At 38.0% G+C, this 27,112-nt stretch overlaps 1 protein-coding gene across 7 annotated transcripts in view; it reads left to right on the top strand.

Moving 5' to 3' along the window:
* The window catches only part of FCHSD2 (FCH and double SH3 domains 2), a 300,305-nt gene that overhangs the window by 177,173 nt on the left and 96,020 nt on the right, over positions 1–27,112 (top strand). The window lies entirely within an intron of this gene.

Genomic DNA, 27,112 nt, shown 5'->3' with positions numbered 1-27,112 from the left:
TGCCTGGGAATGAGAGTGAAGCAGCTATTTGGGTGTCATTGGGTGTCAAGCATGGCTAGGCTCTCTGTCTAGGTACTTGTAAATACGTGATTTCATTTAGTTTTCATGACATCTTTCAAACTAAATATCATTATCCCTGTTTTACAAATCAGGTAGCAGAGGCTCAGTGAGGTTCATTGGGTATGTATATAATAGCCAGGACTTAATTCAGAGTCTCTATGACTTCAGAGCCTGTGTTCTCTTTACTACAGATCACACTGTTCTTTTCTACATACCATTCCAATCTTCTTGATAGTAAAGAGGAGTATAATTAGTAGTAGCCTACTGTGAATATCATAAATTCTGAGAGAACTGTAAAATAAAATTAATAATTGAAAATTGCAAATTCTCCCCTGCTATAATAAGATCATGTGTCTAAATACAAGTATTTAGACAGGTTCCCCAAGGAATATTTTGTATTCCTTATGCCAATACTGATTAAAACAGATACTAAATATAGTGCTCTGTGTCTGTGTATCATCAGGCAGTTATTTTTGAACTCCACACTAAAACAAAACAAAAAAGCTATTGCTAGGACATGGAAACCAGACAACTGATTTTATCACTTCTATAGATAGCAGTTGTATTGGCTGCTGGGAAGTAAGTTTGTTCCTTAGAATTCCTTTTTTTTTGGTAGCATATTCTCATACAGTGTATAAACTGATACTTTTATTAGCCTGTGGAATATTTTCTTAGTGGTTTGGATAAGGAGGGATGAAGCACAGTGTATCATAGTAGAAAAGAGAAGAAATGTCAATCTAATGAAGGATTTGAAAAGTTTTGTAACACTAGGACCTTATTTCTAGACAAATGCTTATCGTCTTCAGTGGAAGCTAAATATATCTGGGTGATATATTTATTATATATAATTGAACAAAGTAATTTGTTATATATGTTATTTTATATATATACATATATATAAAATATGTACATATTTTGTACATATTTTGTACATATTATATGTACATATTGTACATACATAAATATACATATTATGTACATTTTGTATATATTTATATATATATAAAATATGTACTGTATAATTGAACAAAGTAATAAAAGTTAAACATCTTTCTATGTGACAGAAACCTAGAAAATACGATAACATGGCATATCTTTTGCAGATGTTTGTTTTGATTAAATGAAGAAAAAGTCATTATTGGTATCTAGGTCCCTTATTTTTATGGCTTTTCTAGCTAATTACTTATTACTCCAAAAGCCTTCCTCATTCACTTGGGAGATTGTAGAACTCGTTTTTCGAAATTTTAAATCATAGCTCTTCTGGTTTCCCTGCCAACTAACTCTCTAGCTATTGTACTTCTCATTCACCTAATAATGTTTGTTCGCTTAACAAATTAGCATGGAAATCCCCAAATCTCAAGGTTGGCTCTCTGCTTTTCTTACTTTGTATCCTCTTTCTTTATGCCCTCTTTCTTAGAAAAGAGTAGTCATTTGGTCCAATTTTTATTAATATTGTTTGAATCCCAAGTGTATATATTAACCATACCCTTATGATTATCCATGGTTTGCCTTTCCATCAGTGGCCGAAATTTTCTAAATTGGAGGCAACTCTGTCCCCTGTCGTTCCTTTGAATAAGCACCCTAGCCTAGTTTTCAGGTGACACCTGCTATCAATCTGTCCTCCAGAGCTCTAACGGTGCACTGTACAGTATGGTACACGTGACTGTTTAAAATAATTAAAAATAAATAAAATTTTAAGTTTTGTTCCTCAGTCACAATAGCCACATTTCAGGTGCTCCAAAGTCACATGTGGCTAGTGGCTTCCATATTGAACAGTGCAGATATAGAATATTTCCATCATCTCAGAAAGTTCTATTAGACAGCAGTGCTCTAAAGCTTATTTAGTTTTTCCTTGTTTTCCTCCTATTCTTTTTTTTTATAATCTGGCTATCATCACACCTGCTGATCATTTTTCCCAGTAACCATCACCATGATTTATTTGTGTTGTTTCAGAATTAAATTCTCCTTCATTTGCACTCTATACCTGGAAATAGAACAGGGGTTGGCAAGCATTTTCTGTGAAGCACCTAAGAGTAAATACTTCAGACTTCTCTGTCACGACCACTCAACTCTGACACTACATAGTATAATCACTGACACTACATAAACAAATGAATGGCTGTGTTCCAGTAAAACTTTACTTACAAAAATAGGTGTTGAGGTTGATTTGGCCTACAGGCCTTAGTTGCCAATCCTTGGTGTAGAACTTTAAACTGAATATGAAATTTTCTAAGTATAAATACACTCAAAGCATAATAAATGAATACCCATTAATCACCACTGAGCTTCACTAGTAAAATGGAAGCCTCTTCTGCGACTTGTCCTAAAATACTTCTCTCTCATCCACCACATCGTAACCACCATTCTCACGATACATTGTGTTGTCTTAGATGGTATCGTACCCTGTAATATTTTACACCTTGCTTTTTTTCCCCACTGAATATTATATTTGTGGATTAGTATGGATTTTTAACTTTAGTTTATTCATTATTTTGCTATATAGTATTTCATTGTGTATATGTCATAAATTACTTATTGATGTTCTTGACTGAAATTTTTGTTGTTTTTGTTTTACTGTTGTAAATGGTACTGCTATCAAACATTCTTGTATGTGTCTCCTAGTGTACTTGTGCAAGAAGTTCTTAAAGAAATATACCTAGGAGTGATATGTTTTAGTAACTTTACCAAAGAGTGTTAGATTTTAAAGTGTTACAGCACTTTTTATTACACCTTTTAACATTGTTTGTATGTCATGTTAAACTCAGCAAGTATTTCAGTGTGTACTAGGTGATAGGCACTTGGGGATACAAAGATGAATTAGACATGATTCATACCATCAGTGAGCCAGAAATAAGAAGATTATAATTCTCTTGAGCAGCTCCTATACGTCTTAAGGAATATGAGGTGGTGAATCCTTTCCCTTGCTCTATTGGTTATGTTATAGTTGGCTCCCTGTGACACAAAAGCAGAAAATCAGGATGCTTCTTGCCCATTTTTACCAAACTTATAAAGCAGTAGTTTAAAAAATATTTAACATTTGAACAACTGCTACTAACTCCTACATGGAATCCTTAAACATAAAGTAGGTGAAAGGAAGCTATTGGGTTAAAACTTGTGAGGCTGTTTCCCCTTTGTGTGTTTTCCCCATTTCCCATACCGACATATGTCATCTTCTATTTCTTTCTTTTTGTCCTGAGGCATTATATTGGATACTAGGGCTCCTTGAAATACAATTTGGAAACAACTGTTCTAAGATATGATTTTCCAACTAGCAAATTTCTTATGGAATTCTAAGTTTTACATGGATGATCTCCATGCTAGACTTTTCCTAGTAATCTTTTAAAAATGTAAATCAGGGGCGCCTGGGTGGCTCAGTCGGTTGAGTGTGTGACGTCAGCTCAGGTCATGATCTCACGGCTCATGGGTTCAAGCCCCACGTTGGGCTCTGTGCTGACAGCTCGGAGCCTGGAGTCTGCTTTGGGTTCTGTGTCTCCCTCTCTTTCTGTCCCTAACGCACTTGCATTCTGCCTCTGTCTCTCTCAAAAATAAACATTAAAAAAATTTTTTTTAAATATAAATCAGATCATGATAATCTATTGCTCACACCCTCCAGTGACAATTGAATATTCTGGCTTGAGGGCTTATTTGGATTCTTGGGCTAGAGAATCAGTAAATGAGGGGTACTGAAGCAGAGAACACATAAAACTACTTATGAGTGTAGTGTATATGATGACAAGAGGTATAAGGAGAAAACCAGACAGAAGCCAGCTCTTTTATTTTTTTTTAAGTTTATTTATTTTGAGAGGGAGGGCACAAGTGGGGAAGCAGCAGAGAGAGAGAATCCCAAGCAGGTTCTGCACTGACAGTGCAAAAACCCATACAGGTCTTGAACTCACAAACATGAGATCTTGACTTAGCTGAAGTCAGACACTTAACCAACTGAGCCACCCAGGTGCCCCAGAAACTAGCTCTTCTGAAATCAACTATATTAAGGTATAATTAATATACACTAAAATGCATCTATTTTAAATATACAGTTGGTTGGGTTTTGACAAATGTATACACCTATGTAATCACTGTCATAATCACAATCAGTGTATAGAATATTTCTGTCCCCTAAAATGTCTCTCTTGTTCCTTTGCAGTTATATTTAGTTTTTATCACTATGTAACAAATCAACACAAACTTAGAGACTTTGAATATCTCCATTTACTGTTGTCACAGTTCTGTAGGTTGAAAGTCCAAGTAGGCTCAGCTGGGTCCTCTGCTTAGGCTCTCACAAGGGCAAAACCTTGATTTTGATTTTTCCTGGGCTGGGTTCTTATCTGGAGACTGAGAGAATCCACTTCCAGGGTCATTTAGATGGCTGATAGAATCCTGTTCCTTGTGGTTATAGGACTTAAGTCCTTGTTTTGCTGCTGGCAGCAGGCTGAAAGTCACTCTCAGCTCCTAGAGGTTGCTCTCAGGTTTATGCCACATGACTCCCTTTATCTCCAAACCAACATGTACACTCCTTTTCATGTTTTTAATTTCTAACTTCCTCCTCTTTTGCTACTAATAGAAAATTCTCTGCTTTTAAAGGGCTCTTGTGATGTAGTTAGGCCTACCAGACAATTTCTCTTTTTTCATAGAACATAGTCACAGGAATAATATCTCATCATTCGTAAATTCTCCCCACAACCAGATTATATAAGGGCAAGGATTGTTGGGATCATCTTCTAATTCTGCCTTCCACAACAGTCCTAAATATATTTTGTTAAATTTATTCCTAAGTGTGTCAATGTTACTGTAACCATTATGTTTTCATTTCATCTTTTAATCATTTTATTAATATATAGAAATTTTTATATATTGACCTATAGCAGTTACTGTGTTACTCTGCATAACAGATTACCGTAAAGCTAAGTGGCTTAAAACAGCAAAAGCATTTATTTTTCTCTTGAATCTACACTTAGGATAGGGCTCAGTGGGGACAACTTGTTTCTGTAGCACTCCACCTCAGCTAGAGCAGGTCAAAGGCTAGCAGCTGAATTCTTTTGAGAGCATACTTTCTCATATGATTTAGTGCTTGATACTCCCTATTGGCTGAGACCTGCTGGAGCTACCAACTGGAGTTTCTCCATTTGGCTTCTTTGTGTCACCTGGGCTTTTTCACAGTGTCGTGGTTGGGCAAAAGACAGATTTTCTGAGGAGGGGAGGGAGGCTGGCCAGGCACAGGCAATATAGCCTTTTATGTAATAGTCTCAAAGGTCATACAGTCTCTTTTCTGCATTCCATTCATTGAAACAGTTACAAGGTTCTACCCAGAATCAAGATGGATTGATGGGATATATTCTGCTTCTTAGTGTAGTGTGGCAAAGTTATATAAGAATATGTGGCCCCAGAAATAGGGCTATGGCTGGTTTTTTTTGCAAATGCAGTCTGCTGTATGACCTGTATCCTACAGTCTTCCTAAATTCACTTATTGGTTCTAGTAGCTTTTTTGTGGATTCCTTACCATTTTAAATGACCATCATCATGTCAAACTAAATAAACATACTTTATTTCTGTCATTTTAATCCATAAATCTTTTTATTTCTTGCCTTACTCCATTGGCTAGGATCCTTAGTACAATGGTGAATAGAAGTGGTAAGAGTGGACATCTTTGCCTTGTTCTGAGATTTTTTGGGGAAAGCAAAAAACCAACTTCTTAAGAATTATTTTGTTAGGGGTGCCTGGGTGGCTCAGTTGGTTGACTGACTGACTTCGGCTCACGTCATGATCTCATTGGTTGTGAGTTCGAGCCCCGCGTTGGGCTCTGTGCTGACAGCTCAGAGCCTGGAGCCTGCTTCGGATTCTCTCTCTCTCTCTCTCTCTCTCTCTCTCTCTCTCTCTCTCTTTCTGCCCCTCCCCCACTCATGCTCTGTCTCTGTCTCAGAAATAAATAAAAGTTAAAAAAAAATTACAGAATTATTTTGTTAAATGGGCGCTGGGGTGGTTCAGTCAGTTGGGTGTCTGGCTCTTGATTTCGGCTCAGGTCATAAACTCACAGTTTGTGGGATCGGGTCCTGTGTCGGGCTGTGCACAGATGGCACAGAGCCTGCTTGGGGTTCTCTCCCTCCCTCTCTCTCTCTCTCTCTCTCTCTCTCTCTGTCTCAAAAATAAACATGAAAAAAATTTTTAAAGCATTAGCTATAAAAAAGAATTATTTTGTTAGAATACACATAAAATTTACCATTTTAACCATTTCCTTTTTTTTTCTTTTTTAATTCCAGTATTGTTAACTTACAGTGTTATATTACTTTCAGGTGTGTAATACAGTGATTCAACAATTCTATACATTACTCAGTGCTCATCATGATATGCGTACTCTTAATCCTCTTCATCTCCCCTCTGGTAACCATAAGTTTCTTCTCTATATTTAAGAGTGTATTTTTGTCTCTTTTTTTCTTTGTTCGTTTGTTTTGTTTCTTAAATTCCACATAGGAGTGAAATTATATAGTATTTGTCATTCCCTGACTTATTTCACTTCACATTATGCTCTAGATCCATCCATGTTGTTGCAAATGGCAGTGTTTCATTCTTTTTTATGGCCAAGTAATACTTTATTGTATGTATGTGTGTGTGTGTGTGTATATATATATATATATATATATATATATATATATATATATCCCATCTATCTATCAGTGGACACTTGGGTTGCTTCCGTAATTGAGCTATTGTAAATAATGCTGCAATAAACATAAGGGTGCATATATCTCTTTGAATTAGTGTTTTTGTATTCTTTGGGTAAACACCCAGTAATGGAATTACTGGATCATATGGGAATTCTATTTTTAATTTTTTGAGGAATCCCCATAGTGTTTTCCACAGAGGCTGTACCAGTTTGCATTCCCACTAACAGTAAATGAGGGTTCCTTTTCCTCCACATCCTCACCAACACTTGTTGTTTCTTGTGTTTTTGATATTAGTCATTCTGATAGGTGCGAATGATATCTCATTGTGGTTTTAATTTGTATTTTCCTGATGACTAATGATATTGAGCATCTTTTCATGTGTCTATTGGCCATCAGTATGTCTTCTTTATAAAAACATCTGTTCGTGTCTTTGCCCATTTTAAAATTGAATTATTTGGTGGGTTTTTTTGTGTTGTGTTTTTGTGTGTGTGTGTTTATATATTTTAAATACTGACCGACACTTTATCAGGTATGTCATTTGCAAATATCTTCTTCTATTCAATAGGTTCACTTTTAGTTTTGTTGATTGTTTCCTTTGCTGTGCAAAAGGTTTTTATTTTGATGTCCTCCCAATGGTTCATTTTTGCTTTTATCTCCCTTGCCTCAGGAGACTTACCTAGAAAAACATTGCTACTACTGCCAATGTCAGAGAAGTTACTGCCTGTGCTCCTCTAGGATTTTTATAGTTTCAGATGTCACATTTAGGTCTTAATCCATTTTGAGTTTATTTTTGTGTATGGTGTAAGAAAGTGGTCCAGTTTCCTTTTTGTACATGTTGCTGTCCAGTCAGAAAAAGACAGCTACTGTATGATTTCACTCATATGTGGAATTCTTTCATTTAGGACATATTCCTCCGTCTCCTCTTTTTGTCTAACTCTCTGCATCTGTTTCTATGTGCTATGAAAGTTAGCTGTGTCTCTTGCTCTTGAAAGTAGTGGCCTTATGAACAAGAGGTCCTGGCGTGCCCTGCAGTGTAATCCGCTGCTCACCAGCACCTGGTGTTTCATGTGTGTGTTACATGTGGCTGAGTCGCTTTTACCTTCAGTCTAGTCATCTGCAGTGTCTCTCTCTGCCTGTCTCTCTCTGCAGGGTTTAATCCCTGTGTTGTTAGTGGGCTAGTCTGAAGCCACCTTGGGCTTAAGTTGAGTCAGACCAGGCATTTGTTAGAGATGCAGTAGCACCAAAGTGCAGGGCACTTTCCCTGTATTGTCCCCCAAGAAGCTTCTTTTGGGGTGGGGTCTGCAGTCAGACCACAGGTCTGCCCCCAGCCCACTGCTGGGGCCACAGTCCGACTGGTGTATGTGGTTATCTTCCACCCTTCCTGGGGTAGAAGTCATTTTAGAGTGGTGCTGGCCCTTGTTGGTGCTGCTTGCACACTTTCAGGCTTGTGGTACCACTTTGAAAGCGTTCTGGCCTACGGTATATTGGAAGGGGGCAGGGCATAGGAAAATATGGGAGTGAGGCAGGAGGTATTAGCAAGGTGTGTGGAAGTCTGCTGTGGGAGGGAACCTGCAGCTGCCCGAAACTCTTGCCAAGGCCAACTGGTTTGAGGGTGTGGATCTGCCGAAGTACAGATGGGTGGGAAGGGCAGTCTGTTAGTGAGCTAGGTGGAGAGTGTTGGCACTGAAATGGTTCTGCTGGTGTCAGTGTATCTAGGCTGCGGGAGGGAAATAGCACTCACCAGCAGCTCTTTTGTTCTTGGAGAAATCTCCCAATGACCTACCCCTCCAGCACACACTTGGAGATTAGTAAATAAATCCTCCCATATACCCCAGGCATTTTCCTAACTACTGCCTCTGTGCTGTATCTCAGGGCTGTTGTGCTATTTCTTAAAAGGTAGGGGGCCAAAATGAACAAATCAGGAGACTATAGATGCTGGAGAGGATGTGGAGAAACGGGAACCCTCTTGCACTGTTGGTGGGAATGCAAATTGGTGCAGCCACTCTGGAAAACAGTGTGGAGGTTCCTCAAAAAATTAGAAATAGACCTACCCTGTGACCTAGCAATAGCACTGCTAGGAATTTACCCAAGGGATACAGGAGCACTGATGCATAGGGGCACTTGTACCCCAATGTTTATAGCTGCACTCTCAACAATAGCCAAATTATGGAAAGAGCCTATATGTCCATCAACTGATGAATGGATAAAGAAATTGTGGTTTATATACACAATGGAATACTACGTGGCAATGAGAAAGAATGAAATATGGCCCTTTGTAGCAATGTGGATGGAATTGGAGAGTGTGATGCTAAGTAAAATAAGCCATACAGAGAAAGACAGATACCTTATGTTTTCACTCTTATGTGGATCCTGAGAAACTTAACAGAAACCCATGGGGGAGGGGAAGGAAAAAAAAAAGAGGTTAGAGTGGGAGAGAGCCAAAGCATAAGAGACTCTTAAAAACTGAGAACAAACTGAGGGTTGATGAGGGGGTGGGAGGGAGGGTAGGGTGGGTGATGGACATTGAAGAGGGCATCTTTTGGGATGAGCACTGGGTGTTGTATGGAAACCAATTTGACAATAAATTTCATATATTAAAAAAATAAATAAAATAATAAATAAACGTTAAAAATTTTTTTTAAAAATTTTTAAAAAGTAGCCCTTTTTTTTCTTCAACGAAATATTAGGTTAGATATTTGACTATGAGTTTTTTTTAATGTTTATTTATTTTTGAGAGATTGAGAGAGAGAGAGAGAGAGAGAGAGAGAGAGGGAGGGAGAGAACGTGAGCAGGAGAGGAGCAGAGAGACAGAGACACAGAATCTGAAGCAGGTTCCAGGCTCTGTGCTACTAGCACAGAGCCTGATGTGGGACTCGAACCCACCAGTTGTGAGATCATGACCTGAGCCAAAGTTGGACACCCAACTGAGCCATCCAGGCACCCCTGGATGTTAGCTTTTTAATGCAGTTTTCTATGAAGTATATTTTCAAGTTTAATTATTATATTTGTTTTTTTATATAATAGAAATATTGAATTGTTTTTACTCACTGGAATTGTAGACTATTAGGTATCCAGTAATCTTCCTTGATTCTGTGATATATTTATTGTTGGTTAAAAATTTGACGTAGTAGACATTGATGGCATTAGCTTTGGGGTTAAGAAAGGAAGTGATATTTGAACTAACAGAGTCTTCAACATTCTTAGCCATTTATGGCTTTAGCAAGTTTTCTTTGTTTATAAATCATTTATCAAGACTTCTCCCTCTCTTTCTCCTTTTAAGACCTTTTTGAAAAGGCAAATAATAGTCATCTATTGCTGGTAAATTTTGGTGGCTGTTGGTTATGATTTTCATACTGATGTAATGATGTCACAAAATATAATAGAGATTATATTCTATCACTGAGGTGCTTAGTCGTGGCTTAAAATAGTCCCTAACTATGGACAGGTGTTTTTCTGAATATAGTGCCCTATTCCTGTGATGAAGGTCAGGTCTCACTTGTGTGCATTTGGTGATGTTTATCTGGTATGACCAATGTGTAGGTTTTAAATTTCATTCAGTAAAGCCTTTAAACATAATAATTGTATTTCTCTTTTTTTTAATTTTTAATTTTTTCATTAAAAATTTTAACATTTTATTTATTTTTGAGAGGGACCGAGCATGAATGGGGGAGGGGCAGAGAGAGAGGGAGACAAAGAATCTGAAGCAGGCTCCAGGCTCTGAGCTATCAGCACAGATCCTGACACAGGGCTTGAACCGTGAGATCATGACCTGAGCCAAAGTTGGATGCTTAACTGACTGAGCCACTCAGTCAACCCAAGAATTGTATTTATCACAAATAACATGCTATGGGGGTGCCTGGGTGGCTCAGTTGATTAAGTGTCTGACTCTTGATTTTAGCTCAGGTCATGGTCTCCGCTAAGGTCATGGTCTCCGCTAAGGTCATGGTCTCATGGTTCATGGGATCAAGCCCCACGTCGGGCTACACCCTGACAGCGTGCAGCCTGGTTGGGATTCTCTCTCTTCCTCTCTCTTTACCCCTTCCCCATGTGTGCTTTCTCCCTCTCTCTCAAAAATAAACTTTAATTAAAAAAAAAAAAACTGGGGTGTCTGGGTGGCTCAGTCAGTTAAGCCATCTGACTCTTGATTTTGGTTCAGGTCATGATCTCACAACCCTAAGAACAACCCTAAGAACACGCATTGGGCTCCACATTGGGTGTGAAGCCTGCTTGAGATTCTCTCTCTTTCCTACTACTACTCATGCTCTCAGTCTCTCTCAAGAAGAAAAAAATCTGTAGAAAAGGTAGTAATGTATATAGAACTGTATATGTACACCTGTGTATAATAAAAACCATGTTTGTCACGTAAGGTGAATCCTTGAATGAGGCCTTAATGTTAGTAGTACTCAACAAGTTTTAAAGGGAAGACTAACTGGTCTTGGTTTTTCTTTTGTTATTTTTATCAATTTGTGGCATATCTTTTAACATTGCTATTATAAAACCATTAAGGCTGGATCTCTGAAGTGAAGATGATTAGTCAGAAGCATCCTGACGTAGGCCTTATGCTCATGGAGTAGTTCATGGCCTTTAATGCTGCCAAAAAACAGTAGCATGTTTATGGGGCTTTCTGAAATTCTACTTCAGCACTATCATTTTGGAAATTAGACTAAAATCTTGTTTAGGAAATTAAGATTTATAGTTAGAGATAAAATATTATTTGGCAAGACAAACTCCCATTCAGGACTCCCCACTGAGATATCTGTGCCACAGTGATTCTCATCCTACTTGTAATCTGGGCCCTGGTTCATCTTCACGTATTATCTTTTTGTGATAGACGCATCAAGGCATAACTACAAATAAGATAGCACATCTGACAGATGACTCTCTGGAAAGGAGTAACTCTGAATAAAAGCTTCAGGTCTGCCTAAAGACATTTTCTAGGAAGCAGAATTATAAATAATAGTTTTAAATCAAATGACACATCTCTCACTATTACAGACTATTGAGTTTATCTATCAAAAAGTCTTTTTATGGGGCGCCTGGGTGGCTCAGTCGGTTGAGCGGCCGACTTCGGCTCAGGTCACGATCTCGCGGTCCGTGAGTTCGAGCCCCACGTCGGGCTCTGTGCTGACAGCTCAGAGCCTGGAGCCTGTTTCAAATTCTGTGTCTCCCTCTCTCTGACCCTCCCCTGTTCATGTTCTGTCTCTCCCTGTCTCAAAAATAAATAAAAAATAAAACGTTAAAAAAAAAAGTCTTTTTATTTGTTCAAAAAGTAATTTTGGGGGTGCCTGGATGGCTCAGTTGGTTAAGTGTCTGACTTTGGCTCAGGTCATGATCTCACAGTCTGTGAGTTCGAGCTCTGTGTCGGGCTCTGTGCTGACAGCTTAGGGTCTGGAGCCTGCTTTGGATTCTGTGTCTCCCTCTCTCTCTGCCCCTCCCCCACTTGTGCTCTGTCTCTCTCTCAAAAATAAACAAACATTTTTTAAAAAGAAGTAATTTTGGGGGGCGCCTGAGTAGCTAAGTCATTTAAGTGTCCAACTCTTGATTTTGGCTCAGGTCACAATCTCACAGTTGGTGAAATCAAGTTCTAATTGGGCTCTGCACTGACAGTGTGAAGCCTGCTTGGGATTCTCTGTCTCTCTCTCTGCCCCTACCCCAGTCTCACTCTCTTTCTCTCTCTCTCTCTCTCAAAATAAATAAATAAGCTTTGTTTAAAAAGTAATTTTTGGAGCATCTGCTCTGTACACTTACTATTCTGAAGATAAAACTGGAAAGCCTCAAGATAATTTAAAAGATGTATGTTCTCTGCTAACTTTATCTTTTAAAACTCAGATATAATTCATGTAACATAAAATTTACCATTTTAAAGTATACAATTCAGTGTTTTTTATTATATTCACAAGGTTTTATAACTATGACCACAATCTAATTCCAGAAAGTTTTCATTACCCACAAAAGAACCCCTGTACCCTATTAGTAGTCACTCCCTGTTTTCCTACCACCTCCTGGCAACTAGTAAATCTACTTTCTGTATCTATGGATTTTCCTCTTTTAGACATTTCATATAAACAGGATCTTGTAGTATGTAGTAGCCATTTGTGTGTGGCTTCTTTCGCTTAGCATAATGTTTTCAAAATCCATCCATGTTATAGTGTGTATCAATACTTAATCTTTTTTTATGGCTGAATAATACTCCATTGTATGGACATGCCACATTTTGTTTATCCATTCATCAGTTGATGGACATTTGAGTTGTTTCTGCTTTTTGCTTATGTGCCTGTCCTTTTTCCTCATTTCATATCTCCCCCCATCACTCTGCACTTCAGTCATTGACTGTCTTTCAGTTCCTCACCAGTACCAAGCTCTCTGCTCCAGGGTATTTGCACTTGTTCGTCCCTTGGCCTAAACCATCCTTTTCATCATTATACCCACTTACTGTAACTCTTTTTTTTTTTAATTTTTTTTTTAACGTTTATTTTTGAGACAGAGAGAGACAGAGCATGAATGGGGGAGGGTCAGAGAGAGAGGGAGACACAGAATCTGAAACAGGCTCCAGGCTCTGAGCAGTCAGCACAGAGCCCGACGCGGGGCTTGAACTCACATACCGCGAGATCGTGACCTGAGCCGAAGTCGGACGCTTAACCGACTGAGCCACCCAGGCGCCCCTGTAACTCTTTTTTTTAAGGTTTTTATTTATTTATTTTGAGTGAGAGAAACAGTGTGAGTGGAGGGAGGGACAGAGAGGGCAAAGAGAGAACCCCAGCAGGCTCCGCTCTGTCAGCACAGAACCCGATGTGGGGCTTGAACTCACAAACTGTTGAGATCATGACCTGAGCTGAAACCAGGAGTCGGAAGCTAACCAGCTGAGCCACCCAGACTCCTCATTACTTTCTTAACTGTTAATCATGGTTCACATTCTAGTTCAAACCTATCTCTTTAGGGATGCCTTTCCCAAACCATACCAGCTTCTCCTGATACAGTTCTCACAGCATCAGCCTTCCTTCCCTTATAATATTCCTTTTAATTTGTAATTATATTCTTGAGTGTACTCTTTACCTTCTTTTCCCAACCCTACTATACTTTAAATTTCATGAGAGCAAAGTTGGGTCTACTTTTTACTTGTATCCCTGGAGCCTCATATGGTACCCAGCATATATAGTCGTTGAATGTATTAATGTATAAATCTATTTATGGTGCTAAGTACTAGGGACACAAAAATGAAAAACAGGCTCCACACATGGAACGACAATGCAGAGTTAAGCAGGCAAGTAAACAATTATTTTACAATAAGAAATGCTCTAATGGCAGTGTGTACAAATGTAATGAGACTGGAGGAAACAGGAGGAAAGTCAGGAAAGGCTTCACAGAAATAGCTTTTGAACTAAGACTTGTTGTGCCTCACTCAGTAGATTATAAGGTCTTGAAAGGAGGAACTGTGTATGGTTTACTACTGTGTTTTATTTCATAGAAGAGTGCTCAGTAAATATTTATAGAATCGAATCAAGTTCAGTTTTCCTGGCAGACAGGCAAAGTGAGAACATTTCAAATATAGAGATAACAATAATTCTGTACTTCAGAGATAAGTAGTTCAGTATCTTTACAGTATAATGTGCGGCAGGGGTGTGGCAAGAGATAGGGTTGGATTATAGGAAGAGCATATGACTGGATATTACAGATATTGTTTACATTATCATGGTTGTGGATTTCTGTTTTATTCAGTGGATTGAAATTTGTTGCTGTTATTAATATTAATTATGCTCAAGTTGCTCCATACTCAACCAGTAGGGGGTCCCTTTGAACTAGCTCATGTCCTTCACATATGTCCTCATAATTCTCTAGATGTTTCCTTTCTGTGAAAGATGTTCCAGGCTTATCATTTACTTTCCTTGCCCCAACTCTGGAATCAACTGTTTCCTCAAACACTCCTATTTCATTTTAGTGGAAGATAATATTTAGACACTAAGTTCTGGGCACTTGGTGTGCCTGTTGCTTCTAGCCCCTTTCAGTGTGTGTATACACACACACACACACACACACACACACACAGAGCTATATTTATTTATATATCAGTGTGTGTGTGTGTGTGTGTGTGTGTGTATTATGTTTGTGTAAACAGAAATTCACATTGAAATGTCCAATTCCAATCCAGTACCTTAAGATTCTTTCTAGCTTCCCCCTTTTCTATATTTGTATATAAATGTCTTTTTGACAGTGAGAAACTTCGCTCCAGTAATCCTCATGTATTTACTTATGCTCAGTGTCTTTGTGTATTACTCATCTCCTAACCACTCACTCTGGTCACTGACGCAGCCTTTGATTTCCCCCTCCCAAACTTGCTACTCTCAAAGCTACCCAATCTCAGTAGCATCAACTATATCATTGCAGTTGCTCATGCCAGAAGCATCAGTGCCATTCTTATTGCCCCTCCAAACCTCACATCCATCCCAACGGTAAATTCCTTCAGCTCTGCCTTTAAAATAGAACCAATTTACCCCACCTCCACTGCTACTATTCTAAATCAAGCCACCATTATTATTATCTCTTGCATGTATTTTAGCAAGACTCTTCTAATTGACTCTGCTTCCTTCCGCTTTTCCCTTTAATGTCTGTTCTCCACTCACTAGCCAAAGTGAGCTTTCTATAACCAAAATCATGGGGTGTCTGTGTGGCTCAGTCCGTTAAGTGTCCAACTTTAGCTCAGGTCATGATCTCACTGTTTGTGAGTCTGAGCCCCACACCAGGCTCTCTGCTGTCAGTGCAGAGCCCGCTTCAGATCTTCTGTTCCCCTCTCTTTGTCCCTCCCCCATTTGCACTCTGTCTCTCTCTCTCTTTCTGTCTCTTTCAAATATAAATACATTTTAAATAAATAAGCAAACTGAAATCAGATTATGTCATCAGATTATGTCATTCCTTTGCTCAAAACCTACTAGTAGTTTCTCTTCTCATTCAGTTTAAAAGTCAAAATTCTTACCAAGGTCCTATGTAATCTACCACTCTTTCCCTCACTGTACTTCAGCTGTGTTGGCCTTCTTTTATTCCACAGCAATCATACTCTTACCTCAGGGCCTTTGCCCTTGCCTATTTCCTCAGCAAGCTATTCTCTCAGATATCCACATAACTTATTACTCCTTTACTTCATTCAGTTCTTTGTTCAAATGTGGCTACCCAATTAGCATCCTTTTCCTCATTCTCTGTTTCTTTACTTTATTTATATATGTATTGTATTTATTATGATCAGACATAATATTTAAGAACGGAGATTTTGGTCTGATTTTTCTTCCATGCAGTGTCCCTGCTACCTAGAATAATGCCTGGCAGATAGTAGGCTCTTGATAAATGTTTGTTGAACAACTTTTTGTACATTCATGTTTAATACATTCATTTGGGTAAAATTTTGGTGATATATTAGTAATATCTGGTTTTTTACAGCTATAAATTAGATGTTTAACTTATTTTGTAAGGAGAATTAGTGTCAACTTAGCTATCACGTGGCCTTTAAGAGAGAGAGTTTACTTTCAGAATGTACATAAATGTTTCAGAAAGCAGAAATAGAGATTAGAGATATTTTGAAAAAGAACTTATTAATGAATTGATAAGAGTGCATCACCACCTATACATTTCTGAGATCCAGAGTTTACCTTGCTGCCTTAGTTTCTGATTCTTAGGAGACCCTCTCAAGACTATTTCTCAAAGAATGTCCTTCTTCCCTAACTGTAACCTTCCTTTCTGCTCCAAGACTGTTAGGTATCTCATGTTTTCTGGCATATCTTATTTTTCTTAATATCCAGTATTACATTTTATTTTCTATTGTAGTACAGTAACTTCATAAGTTCCTTTTATTCTTTCCACTTCTAGTAACAAAATTTTTGAAAGTTGTAGTATATTAGAAGTAGTGGAGTAGTTCTGTTTGCTTCAGTGTGGCCAGGGGCTCTAGAAAATGTGAACTGTTCACCTTAAGAAAAAGCAGATAATTCTATCAAGAAAGCCCTCCTCCAGGACTAGGTTTTCATTGCCTTATATTTCTTAGCCTATAAGATCCTGTTTCTTCATCTACGGAAATATCTCTAACAATATCCTTTCAAGAGTTGTAAAATCATGTAAATGGTTCATACATAGTAGGTGTTCTTTAAGTATTCATTTCTCTTTCCATCTTCCCTGATTTTCCACTAATCAATATAACTTAATGTTTTATCTGTATTAATAAGTTCTTATATATCTTAACTAAATTTTCTTACCATAATAGTTAAAGTTGATATATATAAGTAAACACAAAAGCATAGGGAATTGTTCTCACTCTAAAAATACTGAAAACTAATATTAGATTAGTATTTTCCCTAACAGACCTTATATATCTTTCTGGTATAAAAATAGAGAAGAGAGAGTTAACTTCACCTGAGTGACCAAGCATGACCAATCTAAATGAAAGTACAAAGGGAGTTTCCAAGCATTAAACTCATGGGTGCTCTTCCTTTGTAACTTTATCTTCAATGCAGGCAATGTGCAGACAAACCATGAAGATGTAGGGATTTTTTTGGTTCTTACCAAAAATAAAAATGCTCTAAATAAAAATGTCTGTTGAGAGTGCCAACAGCATGTGAATTCAGAAAGTTACCTTTTAAGTGAAAGAAAGTATGTTTTTTATGGTATTCTTGTCAACAAGAATGTACCCTAAGCTTTATGGGTTAAAAACTTTATCTAGTATACTGAACTTCAGACTCATTTCCTAGCAAGCACAATTGATTTTAGTTAGATATTAAGAATGTGTAAATAAACTCTGAAAAGGTACACTTCAAACAGTGGGAAAATAACAGATCATAAAGGTAATGAAGTTGAAGTTCTCTAGAAAAAGAAAACTTTTGATCCCTACATCATACTGGGCCAAATTATAGGTTCATTAAAGATAAATGTAACAGACAAAAACATGGGTCAATATTTATCTGATCTGAGTGTGAGAAGGAGATTTTTAAGTATTCCAGCAAAGGTAGACACTACATGGTGTGATTTGACCCTTCCAGATGTTTTCAACATGTAATACAATAATAATAACAACAGTAACTAACATTTATTGAGCCAAGTACCAAACCTTGTAGTAAGCGCTTTACTACAGTCAAAGTGCTAAGATTGAGAAACACTGCCCTAGAACTATATGATCTATAACCCTAGTCTGCTTTCCAGGTTATGCAGACGACAATGTCACCTGATGTTTTGCCGTGGTGTAATGAGTATTGCAAGCTTCCCAGTCTGCAGCATCTGTTTCCTCACTGCTTGCTGCTCTGCTGCTTAGCAGATGCCATCTGTATTATTAATGTTCTGTTACAGCAACATCCTAATGCAAGATACTAATTCTATAGTAATTAAGACAAAGGTTAAACCACTAAAATAGACCCAAAATGTAATAGCTCAGATAAGATAGATGTTAATTATTTCTCATGCAATAGTTCAGGATAGATTGGTAGGTTCTACCTCATGAAATTATTTAAGGACCCGTGTAACAAGGTAACTCAACTAATTTCTGTCATCACCAGCTTGGCCAAGCCTGGGGCATTGACTCATTTGAGTTATATCCAGTGGATAGAGGAAAGAGAACATGAGGAAGACATACCATTTTCTTAAAATCTAGTTGTGAAAGTGGCATATATTACTTCTGTTCACATTGTGTTAGAAAGAACTTATCCACATGAGGGGCACGTGGGTGGCTCAGTCATTTGAGCACCCAACTCTTGGTTTCAGCTTGGGTCATGATCTCAGGGTTTGTGAGTTTGAGCCCCACATCAGGCTCTGTGCTGACAGCATGGAGCCTGCTTGGGATTCTCTCTCTCCCTCTCTCTGCCTCTCCTCTACTGTTGCTCTCTTTCTCTCTCAAAATAAATAAATAAAACTGGAAGGAAGGAAGGAAGGAAGGAAGGAAGGAAGGAAGGAAGGAAGGAAGGACTTAGCCACATGACCAGACCATACAGCAGAGGAAGCTAGGACGTGCAGTCCCACCATGTGCCTAGGAAGACAACAGTTTCCACCATAACCCCTATCTGTGCTGCCTCTAAATATCTGATAAGGCAGATGACTGTGAGAGTTAAAATGTTTTTATAAATCAATAAGAAAAATAGAAATGTCCTAAATGAAACCAGGAAAAGCTAAAATTTAGTTTAAAGAAGAGAAATATGCCCTTGCATATATGGTCAATATTTTCAATATTTGACAAGAGAGCCAAAAACTCCTATAAGAAGACACAGGAGAAGAACTCCTTCACATTGGTCTTGGCACTGATTTTTTTTACATATGACACCAAAAGCACGAGCAACAAAAGCAATGACAAATAAGTAGTACTACATCAAACTGAACTTCTGCACAGCAAAAGAAACACACAAAATGAGACAGCAATCTATAGAATGAATGACAGAAAATATTTTCAAATCATGTATCTGATAAGGGATTAATATCCAAAATATGTATAGAACTCCTACAATTCAATAACAAGAAAATAACCCAATTTAAAAATGGACAGATGAACTAAATAGACTTTTTTTTTTCCAAAGAAGACATACAAATAGCCAACAGATACATGACAAGGTGCTGACATCACTAATCATGGAAATGCAAATCAAAATCACAGTAAGATATCACCTCATACCAATTAGAATGGCTATCATGAAAAAGACAAGAGATAAGTGTTGGTGAGGATATGGAGAAAGGGAGCGCTTGTGAACTATTGGTAGGAATGTAACTTGGTACAGCCACTATGGAAAAACCGTATGGAGGCTCCCCCAAAAATTAAAAATAGAGACATGTTTGATCCAGAAATACCATTTCTGAGTATATTATCCAAAGGAAATGAAAACAGAGTCTCAAAGAGCTATCTGCACCCCCATGTTCACTGCAGCATTATTCCCAGTAGCCAAGATATGGAAACAACCTAACTGTATGTATGTATATGTGTGTGTGTGTGTGTGTGTGTGTGTGTGTGTGTGTGTGTATACACATATATACACACACACACATATATATATATACCACATCTTCTTTATATACATACAATAAAATGTTCAGCCATGAAAAAGAAGGAAATCCTACCATTTGCAACAACCTGGATGAACCTTGAGAGCATTATGCTAAGGGAAATAAGTCACACAAAGACAAATACTGTATGATATCACTTATATGTGGAGTCTAAACAAGCCAAACTCATAGAAACAGTATAGTGGTGGTTACCGTGGGCTGGGGAAATGGGAGAAAAGGGAGGTACTAGTCAAAAGGTAAAAACTTCCAGTTATAAGATAAGTTCTGGGGATCTAACATACAGCGTGGTGATGATAGCTCATAGTACTATATTATAGACTTGAAAGTTGCTAAGAGAATAGATCTTAAATGTTCTCACCACAAAAAAAGGAGATGGTTAGGCACCTGGATGGCTCAGTTGGTTAAGTTGGATGTGATCTCGTCACATATTTTGCAATATATAAATATATCAAACCAACAAATTGTACCTTAAACTTACACAGTGTTATATGTCAGTTATTTTTCGATAAGGCTGGAAAAAAGAGAAATATAAAAGACTAGTGACGATTCATCTATAGTCATTTGAGTTTTGACAAAGATATCAAGACCATTCTGTGAAAAAGAATAGTCTTTCAACAAATGGTGCTGAGACAACAATATCCACATACAAAAGAGTATAAAAATTAATTCAAAGTGAATTAAAGACTTAAATGTAAGAGCTAAAAGTACAAAACTCTTAGAATTTTCCTTCTTTAGCTTTAGCATTTATATCCTAGGAATTTATTGTAAGTAGACATCTATGAAAATATTTGAGTACAGAGATGAGTACAGAGATAAAAAAAATTAAAAGCAACTAAAATATTTAAAAATAAAACATTCAGGGGCACCTGGGTGGCTCAGTTGGTTAAAGTGTCCGACTCTTGATCTCATCTCAGGTCATGATTTCATGGGTTTGTGAGTTCAAGCCCCACATTGGCTATACATTGTCAATGCAGAGCCTGCTTGGGATTCTCTCTGTCCCTTCCCCGTTTGCTCTCTTTCTCAGAATAAATAAATTAAATTAAAAAATAAAAATAGGGGCACCTGGGTGGTTCAGTCGGTTAAGCATCTGACTTCAGCTCAGGTCATGATCTTGTGGTCAGTGGGTTCGAGACCCATGTCGGGATCTGTGCTGATAGCTCAGAGCCTGGAGCCTGCTTCGGATTCTGTGTCTCCCTCTCTCTCTGCCTCTCTCTCTCTCTCTCTCTCTCTCTCTCTCAAAAATAAACATTAAAAAAAATTAAATATAAAATAAAACATTCAATAATTTGAAATAATTTAAATATTTGATAATAAATAGTAATTTGTGATATATCTAAATGATGTCATGTACTATAATTCATTTAAAACAAAATTTTTTTAACCTTTACTTATTTTTGGAGAGAGACAGAGCGTGAGCAGGGGAGGGACAGAGAGAGAGAGGGAGACACAGAATCTGAAGCAGGCTCCAGGCTCTGAGCTGTCAGCACAGAGCCCGATGTGGGGCTCGAACTCACAAACCTTGAGATCATGACCTGAGCTGAAGTTGGGCACTTAATCAACTGAGCCATCCAGGCACTACTATAATTCATCTTAACTTACATTGTAGAAGATGATTTAATGACATGAAAAATGTTAACACTGTATTAACTGGTTAAATGGATCATAAATAAAATGTATTTGTTCTTGTGTAACCTACTAATAGCTTTACCTTGGTATTCCTATTATGCACTTAAAAATTAAAGCCCAACCTAAATTCTTATAGCTCATCTGTTTTAACTTAATGGCTTAAGATTAAACATCATTTTGTAAGTGAAATTTTTCTATTAACTTTATAAATATATACTCTTTTAAAAATAAATTCAGTGAAATCCGAGTAATAGAGATGTTGTGACAGATATTTTAATGATTGATTTATTTTACCAACATTTTTTTTTTTTTTTAATTTATTTTTGGGACAGAGAGAGACAGAGCATGAACGGGGGAGGGGCAGAGAGAGAGGGAGACACAGAATCGGAAACAGGCTCCAGGCTCCGAGCCATCAGCCCAGAGCCTGATGCGGGGCTCGAACTCACGGACCGCGAGATCGTGACCTGGCTGAAGTCGGACGCTTAACCGACTGCGCCACCCAGGCGCCCCTGATTGATTTATTTTAAAAACATAACGAATAATGTAGCAGGAACTTTATAAACTTTTAACTACAAGTTTATCTATCTATATCTATATCTGTATCTATATCTATATATCTATGTCTATTTAATGTTTATTTTTGAGAGAGAGGGAGACACAGAATCCAAAGCAGGCTCCAGGCTCTGAGCTGTCAGCACAGAGCCCGATGCGGGGCTTGAACTCACAAGCTGTGAGATCATGACCTGAGCCAAAGTTGGACGCTTAACCAACTGAGCCACCCAGGTGCCCCTACAACTTTATATTTTTTAGCCATGAGTTTTTTTTTAATAATGTTTGTTTATTTTCAAGAGAGAGAAAGGAGAGAGTGCGTGGCGTGGGTGGGGGAAGGGCAGAGAGAGAGGGAAAAAGAGAATCCTAAGAGTCAGATGCTCAACTGACTGAGCCATCCAGGCGCCCCTTGCCGTGAGTTTTTAATAGGTTTGTAGTATTATCTGGATTTCTAACAGGAGTGTTCAAAGTTATACCAAAAGCTGGCAGTAATTTCAAATCATTTTTCAGATCATAAGCATAGTTGCTTTGTAATTGTTTATGAATGTAAATGTGAGTATAGTGTTCTATGGCATAGTTGTAGTAGAGCCCTTTTTCTTTAACTTTAAGAAAGATAAATGTTCTGTTTGATTACCAGATTACCAAAAGAAGATTTTCACAGTACCAAGAAACCCAAATACAAAATTAAAATTAAAATTAAAATCTATTATGCAGCAGTAAATTACTCTTAATGTCATTTTAGCATAATTTTCTAATCTTTTCTATGCATGTATTATATATACATGCATCAGACTTAGTATTATTTTGTTCACGTTAGTGCTTTTTTTTCTCACGTAAAATACATTGTGAACTATTCCTGTCTTTATTACTTGAAGATGTGATTTTCATGACCACATAATATTTAATTAAAATGCCATAAATTTTCTTGTCCCCTTTGGTCTGCTTTTATAAATCTGTAGTAAAGATTCTTTTTTACAAATATTTGTACACCTCTTTTTTTTCCCTAAAGTTTATTTATTTTGAGAGAGATAGCACACTCAAGCAGGGGAGGGGTAGAGAGAAAGGGAGAGAGTGTCAGCACAGAGCCTGATGTAGGGCTCAAACTCACTAACCTTGAGATCATGACCTGAACCGAAACCAAGAGAAAACCTCTTTGATAACTTCCTTAAGATACCTTCTTACAGCTTCATTCCCTGGTCAAAACCAAAGATGTATTAATACTTCCCGTATACACTGATTACCTTCCAGAAAGATATCATTTTATGCTTCTGAAAGTAGTGTATGAAAGTACCTATTTTCTTGTACCCTTATCAAAACTATATTTTTTAATGTTTTTTAATTTCATTTATTTTGAGAGAGACCATGTGTGAGTGGGGGACGGGCAGAGGGAGAGAGAGAATCCCATGTAGGCTCCATGCTCAGCAGCTCACATCTGAAAAAACAGATAATAGAGCAGGTAAGACATTCAGTAGGGCTTGATCCCATGAACCGTGAGATCATGACCTGAGCCAAAATCAAGAGTTGGATGCTGAGTGCCCAGGTGGCTAAGTTGGTTAAGCATCCGAGTTTGGCTCAGGTCGTGATCTCATGGTTTGTGGGTTTGGGCCCCACATCAGGCTCTTTGCTGACAGGTCAGAGCCTGGGGCCTGCTTCAGGTTCTGTGTGTGTGTGTGTGTGTGTGTGTGTGTGTGTGTGTGTGTGTCTCTCTGCTCCTCCCGCCGCTCACACTCTGTCTGTCTCTGTCTCAAAGATAAACATTAAAAAAAAATTTTTTTTTAAAGTTGGATACTCAACCAGCTGAGCCACCAGGGCACCCCAAAATTGTATTTTATAACTAACTAAATATACCTGTATGAGCAACAATTTGGATAATTATATAATATTCGTAATTAAATATTTTAATTTTTTGCTTGCTAATAAATTGAGCATTTTCATTTGTGTTATTTAAACCACTTTTCTTGCCAGTTACAAATTGACGAAAAGGGACGCCTGGTTGGCTCAGTTGATTAAGCATCTGACTCTTGATTTCAGCTCAGATCATGATCTCACAGTTGGTGAGATTGACCCTGGTGTGGAGCCTACATAGGATTCTCTCTCTCCTCTCTTTCTGCCCCCCCTCACTCTTGCTGTCTCTTTCTCTCAAAATAAATAAGCATTTAAAAAAATAAAAAACAATTTGGGGTGGCTGGGTGGCTCAGTTGGTTAAGTATCCAGCTCTTGATTTCAGCTTGGGTCGAGATCTCACAGTCATGGGATCAAGCCCCACATAGGGCTCTGCACTGAGCATGAGCCTGCTTTGGATTCCCTCTTCTTGTCTCTCTGCCTCTCTCCCCCAATAGCATGCTTGCACTCTCTCTCTCTCTCTCCCTCAAAATAAATATACAAACATTAAAAAAAAAGAAAAAAACAAATTGAAGCAAAGGGTGGATGATTAAAAGACCAAGACAATCACTGCTGAAGATAGTAATGACACATTAACAGAGTTGCAGCCTATATTTTGTACCAAGCAAACTGATATCCAATGTAATTTATTATGTTCTATATCCTATGAGATGCTATTTTAGACATTGGAGATACAGTACTGTTAGCAGACATTTTTATTTCAGACCATTCATTCATTTATAATTTAACAGATATTTTCTAGGTGCTGTGTACCATTTACTGGAGGCACAATAGAGAACAAGATCCACATGGCCTCTGTTCTCTTGAAGGAGAATAAAAATATAAAAGTAACTTCATTCATTATTTATTACTTGCCACACATCGTGCTAATATTATTCCATATATTATTTCCTTTAATATTAAAATGATATTTGGAAACTGCATTTTGGAGACATACATGTGTGTGGTCAGTTTTGTTCGTATCACCTGAAATACTAACATGCTTTATAAAAGGCCTTTTAGTATCAAAAATGTGGTGCATTTGTGAGCAGCGTAGAATGAACACACACATGCGACAAAGTCTCATTTCACTTAAATATTGTTGTGAGACCTTCAGTCCCTAAAATGTTTGTAGTGACAAGTTTAAAAGGGTAAGGATGATAAATAATCTGATTCCCACTTAGGGCTAAAATGTATTTGTCCTCCCTCTTTAAATTAGAGCCAGGAATCATCTGTGTTAGGCTATAAATGCCTTTTCAGCGTGTCTTTGTGCTTTCTACATAGAGAGTATAGCACTGGTGCACAAAACACAGGGGGCTCTTGCCATTGGAGACTGTCTAATCCACAGATACGAAGAAGCTCCCTGGAACTTTACTGCTTGTTTACAGAAAGTCACCCACCGTTGTTATAGATGCCTAGAAGGTGAGGAGTTTTCTCTAAGAGATCAAAATCTAACAGAAGCTGGAATGTTTGCACCAAATAGGCAGCTTTTAAAATCTGAGTAAACCTCCACAACTCTTTAAAGAAAACTAAGTTATAATTGTAGGTAACATTAAACTTTGGAATAAGAAAGTAGAAAGTTAATATTTTCTTTTATAATTTTGAATCCATTACTCAGGTATTTGAGGCACAATGTGTTACAACTACAGTCTTACTAAAATGCGGGGGGGATATGTTTAGTTGTAACTTTTTTAGAAGACGAATTATTGTCACTGCTGCTGAGAAATGGATCCTGTCTTTCTTGATCTTCCTTGCTTTCTTCCTGAATGTCCTCAGTTAATGTTTTTTTTCTGTGATTCAAATAGTGCTGAGCACAGCAGAGGTTGTTGCTGGAATTGAATTAAGAATGGACATGTGAGTGTTTATAATAAGAAAGCCAAATTCTTTTTTCATAGACTCTGTACTTGAAAGCTTTGATGTCCTGAATAACTACATACCCCCAAAAGTACAATTTGGTTACTATATTAAAATTTGAAAATATCCTGCTTTACATGTTTAGTTCAAAGGCCACTTTCATTACATACATATAAAGACCAAACTTCTGGGGCGCCTGGGTGGCGCAGTCGGTTAAGCGTCCGACTTCAGCCAGGTCACGATCTCGCGGTCCATGAGTTCGAGCCCCGCGTCAGGCTCTGGGCTGATGGCTCGGAGCCTGGAGCCTGTTTCCGATTCTGTGTCTCCCTCTCTCTCTGACCCTCCCCCGTTCATGCTCTGTCTCTCTCTGTCCCAAAAATAAATTAAAAACGTTGAAAAAAAAAAAATTTAAAGACCAAACTTCTGTGACTCTTATCCTTATTATATTTTTAGAAAGTATTTATAATCTTGGGGCACCTGGGTGGCTCAGTTGGGTAAATGTCCAACTTCAGCTCAGGTTGTGATCTCATGGTTCATGAATTCAAGCCCCGCATCGGGCTCTGTGCTGACAGCTTGGAGCCTGGAGCTTCTCTCTGTGTCTTCCTCTCTCTCTGGCACTCCCCCGCTTCACCCTGTCTCTCTCTCTCTCCTTCAAAAATAAGTAAACATTTAAAAAAAAATTTTTTTTAAAGAAAGTATTTGTGGGGCGCCTGGATGGCTCAGTCAGTTAAGCGACCGACTTCGGCTCAGGTCATGATCTCGCGGTCTGTGAGTTCGAGCCCCGCGTCGGGATCTTTGCTGACAGCTCAGAGCCTGGAGCCTGTTTCGGATTCTGTGTCTCCCTCTCTCTGACCCTCCCCCGTTCATGCTCTGTCTCTCTCTGTCTCAAAAATAAATAAATGTTAAAAAAAAAAAAGATAAAAGGAAAGTATTTGTAATCTTAAATCTGCTTTAAAGTGCAACACCCCAAAAAAGTACAATTCAAGATCTTTTTAAAACCCGAATTGACTAATTAGGAAAACAAATAATCAAAATGATGAATTAGTCTTTTTTTCTAATGTTTTATTTTTTGTTTATTTTTGAGAGAGAGACAGAGCATGAACAGGGAAAGGGCAGAGAGAGAGGGAGACACAGAATCTGAAACAGGCTCCAGGCTCCGAGCTGTCAGCACAGAGCTTGACATAAGGCTTGAACTCACAAACCGCAAGATCATGACCTGAGCTTAACCGACTGAGCCACCCAGGCACCCCAGTGATCAAAATGATGAATTAGTCTTTAAAGTTTGTTTTTTAACACTTATTTTTGAGAGAGAGAGAGAGAGAGAGAGAGAGAGAGAGAGAGAGAGAGAGAGAATGCGAGCAGGGGAGGGGCAGAGAGACAGAGACACAGAATCCAAAGCAGGTTCCAGGCTCTGAGCTGTCAGCAGAGAACCCAATGTGGGTCTCAAACTCATGGACCACAAGATCATGACC

The sequence above is a fragment of the Panthera pardus genome, unplaced genomic scaffold (assembly GCF_024362965.1).
Source record: "Panthera pardus isolate Hobbes unplaced genomic scaffold, ASM2436296v1 HiC_scaffold_12, whole genome shotgun sequence".
Taxonomy (NCBI): Eukaryota; Metazoa; Chordata; class Mammalia; order Carnivora; family Felidae; genus Panthera; species Panthera pardus.
Note: the sequence above shows the minus strand (reverse complement) of the source record. Positions and strands in the feature narration are given on the sequence as shown.